The following is a 7670-nucleotide window of genomic DNA, read 5'->3' as shown; positions in this document are numbered from 1 at the left end:
AGGAACAAGACAAGGATGTCCACTCTCACCACTCTTATTCAACACTAGAGGCCTGGTGCACGAAATTCATGCACGGGGGGGCGTTGTCCCTCAGCCCAACCTGCACCCTCTCCAATCTGGGACCCCTCGAGGAATGTTTGACTGCCTGTTTAGACCCGATCCCAGTGGGATCAAGCCTAAACAGGCAGTCGGACATCCCTCTCACAATCCAGGACTGCTGGCTCCCAACTGCTCACCTGCCTTCCTGATTGCCCCTAACCACTTCTGCCTGCCAGCCTGATCACCCCCTATCCACTCTCCTGCCAGCCTGATTGATGTCTAACTGCTCCCCTGCCAGCCAGTTTGCCCCCAACTTCCCTCCTCTGCTGGCCTGGTCACCCCTAACTGCCCTCCCCTCAAGGCTTGATCGCCCCCAACTGCCCTCCCTTGCAGGCCTGGTCCCTCCCAACTGCCCTCCCCTGCTGGCCTGATCACCCACAACTTCCCTCCCTTGCAGGCCTGGTCCCTCCCAACTGCCCTCTCCTGCTGGCCATCTTGTGGTGGCCATCTTGTGTCCACATGGGGGCAGGATCTTTGATCACATGGGGGCAGCCATCTTGTGTGTTGGAGTGATGGTCAATCTGCATATTACTTTTTTAATATAGGATAGAGGCCTGGTGCATGGGTGGGGGCCAGCTGGTTTGCCCTGAAGGGTGTCCAGGATCAGGGTGGGGGTTCCCTTGGGGCATGGGGAGGCCTGGGTGAGGGGCCTGTGGTGGTTTGCAGGCCGGCCATGCCCCCCCCAGTGACCCAAGCGGAGGCCCTGATAGCTGGGATTTACTTATCTTCTATAATTGAAACTTTGTAGCCTGGAGTGGAGCCAAGCCTTCTGCTCGCTCCGTGGCTGCCGCCATTTCTGTTGGGATTTGTTTATCTTCTATAATTGAAACTTTGTAGCCTTAAATGGAGGCCTGGGCTGGCCAGGGTGTGTGGAAAGCTTGGCTTCCTCCATTGCCGGGGAAACCCAAGTTTCCCTCCTGCTCTCTCTGTGGCCGCAGCCATCTTGGTTGGGTTAATTTGCATACTCACTCCTGATTGGCTTGTGGGCATGGCTTATAGGTATATCATAGTGATCATTAATTTGCATATTACTCTTTTATTAGATAGGATAGTTCTGGAAGTCTTAGCTAGAGCAACAAGGCAAGAGAAAGAAATAAAAGGCATCCAAATAGGAAAGAAAGAAGTCAAACTGTCACTTTTTGCAGACAACATGATTTTCTATATAGAAAACCCTAAAGACTACCAAAAAACTATTAGAAACAATAAACAAATACAGTAAGTTGCAGGATACAAAATCAATGTGCAAAAATTCATCACCTTCCTGTATACTAACAGCAAAACTTCAAAAAAAGAAATGAAAATATTCCTTTTGCAATTGTAACTAAAAGACTAAAATACCTAAGAATAAACTTAACAAACAATGTGAAATACCTATATACTGAATCTTACAAAGCATTATTAAAAGAGATTGAAAAAGACACAACAAAATGGAAAAATATCCTGTGTTCATGGACTGAATGAATCAACATAATTATGGCCATATTACCCAAAGCAATATACAGATTTAATGCCATCCCCATCAAAATCCCAGTATCAATTTTTTAAAGAAATAGAAGAAGAAATCATCAGATATGTATGGAACCATAAAAGACCCTGAATAGCCAAAGCAATCCTGAGAAAAAAAGAATGAAGCTGGAGGCATCACACTACATGACTTCAAATTATACTACATGGTATTGGCAGAGAAACAGACACAGATCAATGGAACAGACCTAGAGCCCAGCTATAAAACCACATGTATACGGACAGATAATTTTTGACAAAGGAGCAAAAAATGCACATTGGAGTAAAGATAGCCTGTTCAATAAATGGTGCTGGGAAAACTGGAAAGCCACATGCAAACAAATGAGACTGGATTATAGTTTTTCCCCATGTGACAAAAATTAACTCAAAATGGATCGAAGACCTAAATATAAGATCTGAAACAATAAGTTACATAGAAGAAAATACAGGTGTCAAACTTATGGACCTGTGCCGTAGAAACGTTTTATGAACTTGAACCCAAAGGCAAGGGAAGCAAAGTAAAAAATGTATGACTTGGATGAACAGTAAGTTGCATAGAAGAAAATATAGGTTGAAAATGAAAGAAAGAAAGAAAGAAAGAAAGAAAGAAAGAAAGAAAGAAAGAAAGAAAGAAAGAAAGAGAAAGAAAGAAAGAAAAAGAGAGAGAGAGAGAGAGAGAGAGAGAGAGAGAGAGAGAGAGAGAAAGCAAGGAAGGGAGAAAGAAAGAAAGGAGGAAAGGGAGAAAGAAAGAAAACATAGGTGATAAATTTATGGACAGGGTCATATAGAACAGTTTATGAACTTGACCCCAAAAGCAAGGTAAGTAAAGTAAAAAATAAATGAATGGGATTATATCAAACTAAAAGGCTTCTGCATAGCAAAAGAAATTGACAACAAAACAAACAGGCAGCCAACCAGACGGGAGATGATATTTGCAAACAGTAACTCTGACAAAGGTTTAATTTCCAAAATATATAAAGAATTTGTAAAACTCAACACCAGACAAAGAAACAATCCAGTGGGCAGAAGGCCTGAAAATACACCTCTCCCAAGAAGACATACGAACAGCCAATAGATATATGAAAAGGTGTCCAACATCACTGGCAATCAGGGAAATGCAAATCAAAACTACAATGAGATACTACCTTACACCTGTTAGAGCGGTCATTATCAACAAGACAAATGTTGGAGAGGTTGTGGAAAAGGGGAGACCTTATTTTCTGATGGTAGGAATGTTCACTGGTACAACCAGTATGGAAAGCAGTCTGGTAATTCCTCAAAAAATTAGGATACAAAATTAGGACCCAGCAATCCCTCTCCTGGGTATATAACTGAAAAACTCAAAATCATGTATTCACAAAGATATATACACCCCTATGTTCATTGCAGTATTATTCACAGTGGCCAAGACATGGAAACAGCCAAAGTGCCCTGCCATAGAGGACTGGATAAAGATGTTGTACCTATACACAATGGAATACTACTCAAAAAAAGATGAAATAGCACCATTTGCAACAACATGGATAGACTTGAGAACATTATGCTAAGTGAAATAAGTCAGCCAGGAAAAGCTAAGAACCATATGATTTCACTCATATATGGGATATAAAACTGAAACTTGTGAACACAAACAGCAGTGTGGTGGTTGCCAGAGGAAAGGGGGTTGGTGGAGAAGGGGGTCCTAATATAAGGTGACAGGAAAAGATTTGACTTTGGGTGGTGGGCACACGGTGCAATATACAGATCTTGTAACATAGAAACCTACACCTGAAACCTATATGATCATGTTAACCAATGTTATCCCCAATCAATTTAATAAATAAAGATAAAATTTTTAAAATAAAATAAAATTTTGATAAAAAGAATTATTGGGTCAGAGGTTGTGAATATTTTTCATGTACTTGATGTGATGGTTGATTTTATGTGTCAACCTGACTGGGCCACAGGGTGCCCAATTTAAACATTATTTCTGGGTGTGTCTGTGAGGGTGTTGTCAGATGAGATTAGCTTTTAAATTGGTGGACTCAGTAAAATAGATTACACTCCCCAATCTGGGTGGGCATCATCCAATCCATTGAGGACCTAAATAGAATACGAAGCAGAGGAAAGGAGGATTTGCCGACCTGCTTCTTGTCCACCTGCTGAGCTGGAACATTAGTCTTCTCTTGCTTTTGGACTGGGACTTATACCATTAGCTCCCCTGGTTCTCAAGCCTTCTCCAGACTCAGACTGAACTATACCATTGGCTCTCTTGAGTCTCCAGCTTGCATATGGTTGATTATGAGACCTCTCAGACTACATGATCACGTGAGCCAATTCCTCATAATAAATCCTATTGGTCCTATTTCTCTGGAGAACCCTGACTGATAACTTGAGTATACTAATGGATAAACCAACTGGCAATATTTGAGAGTATTAATTTCACTGTGCCCTTCTCACCTAAACTAGGCATGATTATCTTTTTAAGTTTTTTTTTTGCTATAAGTATGTTCCATCCAATGTTTGCATACTTATAAAAAAGCACTCATTGCTTTTCTGAAATTCAAATTTCACTGTGTCTTGTATTTTATCTGGCAACCCTACCTGAGGTGGATATCCAGACATTTTCTTTTTGGAGGTAATCCATTGTGAATCTTGCAGGCAAGGACTCACCTCCCACCATGGAAACTAAGGGAAGCACATGTATCTTCACATGCCCTAGCTGGTTAGGGAACAAAGAGCAGACCCAGGCTCCCATCAAAGACTTTGAATTTTGAGATATTTATACAAAAAGAAGCAGTTTTGAATTCATTCATAGAAACTACATCTAGCAGAGGCCCCAGAAGCCAATGTTGGATCAGTGTAGTTCAGAGGCATCAGTGTTTTCTTGTGATGATAACTAGAGGTGGTGGAGGTAGCTGTTGGCCAGTGGTGACATATTAATCAAAGTGGCCCTATGACATGACCTTAACTAGAGTCCTCACTGACAAGCCTCCCTTGTTTTTTTCTCATTTCCCTGGGCTGATTAATCCGCCATCCTGTTGATTTTGTGAAATGCTAAAAAGTTTGCTTAATTCATCCAGAGTTGGTTTCTGTTGTTTACAACCAAGAACACTTATTGCTATAAATATAAGGCCAGACAGTCTACAGGAAAATTGAAATCATGATATTTACCGCCATTTAAAAAAAGTTTTAATTGCTTTTAGGGGAAGAGAGAGAGAGAGAGAGAGAGAGAGAGAGAGAGAGAGAGAGATTGAACGGCTACCTCCCATAAGTGCCCCGATCAGGGACCAAACCCACAACCAGGGTATTTGCCCTGACCAGGAATCAAACCTGCCACCTTTTGGTGTATGAGACAATGCTCCAACCAACTGAGCCACACCAGCCAGGGCTCCCCAATTTTTGTATTCCTAAAAATGAATCTTATCATTATTTTTTTAAAACTAAAATGATGGTTTTTAATAGGAATAGTTATATAGTTACAATTACATAGTCTGACACAAAAAACCATGGGTGGGTCAGGAGTTGGAAAGTTACAAAGTAACGAGTGTCACACTGGGTATAGAAGTAATGCTGTTCCAGAACTTCAGGAGGCAGGCTAATATGGCCTCTCCCTGCGATCCTGTCTCTGGTCACCCCTGGAGTCCATCTTGCCAGGGCCTAAGCCACCTCTGTCCCCACCACCCCAGCCCCCTTGGAAGCCCCCACAGTCCCCGCCTTGGCCTCCATAGCTACCCTGATCATAGCTTCCTCTGCCTCCACAACGATCATCTCCATAGCTACCCCCATATGAGAGCCTCCTGGCCCCCCTCCTGGGCCATGTGATTTAGGGGCCTTATACTGGTTGCATTCATTCCTCCAAGAGAAGTTCCTGTTCTCATATGTAGGATCAGGACACTTCCAATCCCCAGCTCGCTGCTGTCCTCCACTGCCACCACCTACATAGCCTCCACAGCCCATGGTCCTCCTTGCCCTTGGCCTCCATGACCATTGCCACCACCTCGATTGAAATCTGCACTCCCAGTAGCAAATGAAACCTTGATAGGATTCCCAGAGAATTCTTTACCACTAAACTAGTCAATAGTTGCTTTAGCAGAAGGTGGGTCATCAAATGATTCCATTGCCTCTCCCTTCAGCTTTCCCGTTTCTCTGTCTGTGTACAGATTAATCATGGGCTGTCCTGTTTTCTTATTTGTCTTAATAATATCATTCTGCTTGAAGTAATCAGCCACAGACTCAATTGTAACATTCTTATCCAGGCCTTGCATGAAGATGGTGTTGTTGTCTGAATTATCCTGTTCAGAGTCATGACGAGATCCTTGGTCCCCAGGGCCACCAAATTTATTGAAACCACCATGGTCACTTCCGCCCATGCCACTCTGCCTTCATGGCCACTTCCAAGACCCCTGGGTTCATAGCCACCACTGGTTCAGTTGTAACCACTGTGGCATTGTCCCCCAGGGTCTTGCTGGTGGCCTCCCCCATAGCCACTGCCACCACCACCACTTTGGTCCTGATTGCCATAAATGCCGCCACTGCCGCCACCACTCATGGAGGACTGATCTTGGCCATAGTTGTTACCTCCACTACCCCCTCCGCCACTGCTACTGTTGTACTGGTTCTGCTGTCCATAGCCTTGAGGAGGATTCTAGGAGCTTTGCTGCTGTCCATTGCTAGGCTACTGCCCACCATAGCTAGACTGCTGACCATAGCCTTCACTCGGGGGCTGCCCAAAGTTGCTGCTCTGAGAACTGCTACTGTAACTTCCCAAGGTGCTGCTAGGAGCCGGCTGCTGGCCATAGCCAGGGTAGGACTGCTGCCTATAAGATGACTGAGAACTCTGGCCACCGCCATAGCCACCATTTGAGCCATATCCCTGGGGAGCTGACTGAGTGCCATAGCCTGTGTCCTGGGTCTGTCCATAAGAACCATATGTGCTCTGGACATAGCCTGAAGTGTCCCCAGACTGGCTGTAGCTACCATAACTCTGTTGTCCATAGGGCTGATTGTTCTCCTGGGAATAACCCTGCCAAGGCTAGGTGGGGTAGGCCCCATAGCTTTGGGTGGCTTGCTGGGTAGTCGTTTGAGGCCATGTCGGCGCATACACACACAGGCCGACACGCCACAAAATTCCCACACCATAGAGCATTGACGCCTCAAGGACTGATATTATTTTTTAAGATATTCTTCCAACCAAATGACTGTTGCTTGAAAGATAGATTTGGAATTTCTGAAAATAAGCAATAGTTGGTGGTATTAGGTAATACATTCTTGATTGTGTGCTTAAATAACTAAGTTTAACACTATCAGTAACACCACCACTAAGGGCACCACTAGTCAATAGGAATGGCTAACATTAATTGAGTGACTAATATGTGCCAGAAACTGTTCTAAGTGTTTTATATGATGAACTTGTTCCTTTCACCCAATGAAGCAGATACTTCCATTACCTATATTTTGCAGAAGAGGCAACCAAAGCATGTTCAGGTTAAGTAACTTGTTCAAGATCGGAAAATTAATTAGTGGTGAAGATAAGATTTGAACCCAAGAAGTCTGTCCCCAAAGCCTGTAGTCTTAATCCATATGCTCTACTACCTCTCACAATTATGCTACAGTGGTCATTTATTGATTGCTACTCTGAGCCAGATTCTGAGCCAGGCAAGTTGCATGATGAGGTTACTATCGCCATTTTATAGATGAGGTAACTACAACTCAGAGAGGCTAAGTAAAAAGTTTATATTCCACAGAGAGAGAGACAAACCCAAGAACATTTATAGATGTAATTTTATAATGTTAATAATAAAATTAAAGTACATTAAATTTTAAAAAATTGTCACTTGAGAGAGTAATTCCACCTTGGAGAGAGGGAAAAACAGACTTTGAAAGTGGTTGGCATTAAAAAGTATTCCTTTTTATTTCAGCTCTTCAGATAAGTGTGGACAAAATATTCTCCTTCTTTACTTTCCTCCCTCAAGAGCTAAAGAAGGTATGTAAGCTAAAGGCATTATTGGAGCCTGGCTCATTGTTCATTCTGAGGATGCTGTCTAATGAGCCAGAGAGGTGATTTAGGCAACCTCCACATTGGATAA

The 7670-nt window shown here is 43.0% G+C and overlaps 1 pseudogene across 1 annotated transcript; it reads right to left on the bottom strand.

Annotated features, from left to right (window-relative positions):
• Positions 1-5179: 5179 nt before the first annotated feature.
• On the bottom strand, positions 5180-6674 carry LOC307095210 (RNA-binding protein FUS-like; annotated as a pseudogene). The gene has a single exon. The product of its transcript is annotated as an RNA-binding protein FUS-like (transcript).
• Positions 6675-7670: the final 996 nt, after the last annotated feature.

This window comes from Cnephaeus nilssonii (assembly GCF_951640355.1).
Source record: "Cnephaeus nilssonii genome assembly, chromosome: X".
Taxonomy (NCBI): domain Eukaryota; kingdom Metazoa; phylum Chordata; class Mammalia; order Chiroptera; family Vespertilionidae; genus Cnephaeus; species Cnephaeus nilssonii.
The sequence above is the reverse complement of the archived record's forward strand: the minus strand, read 5'-3'. Positions and strand labels throughout refer to the sequence as shown.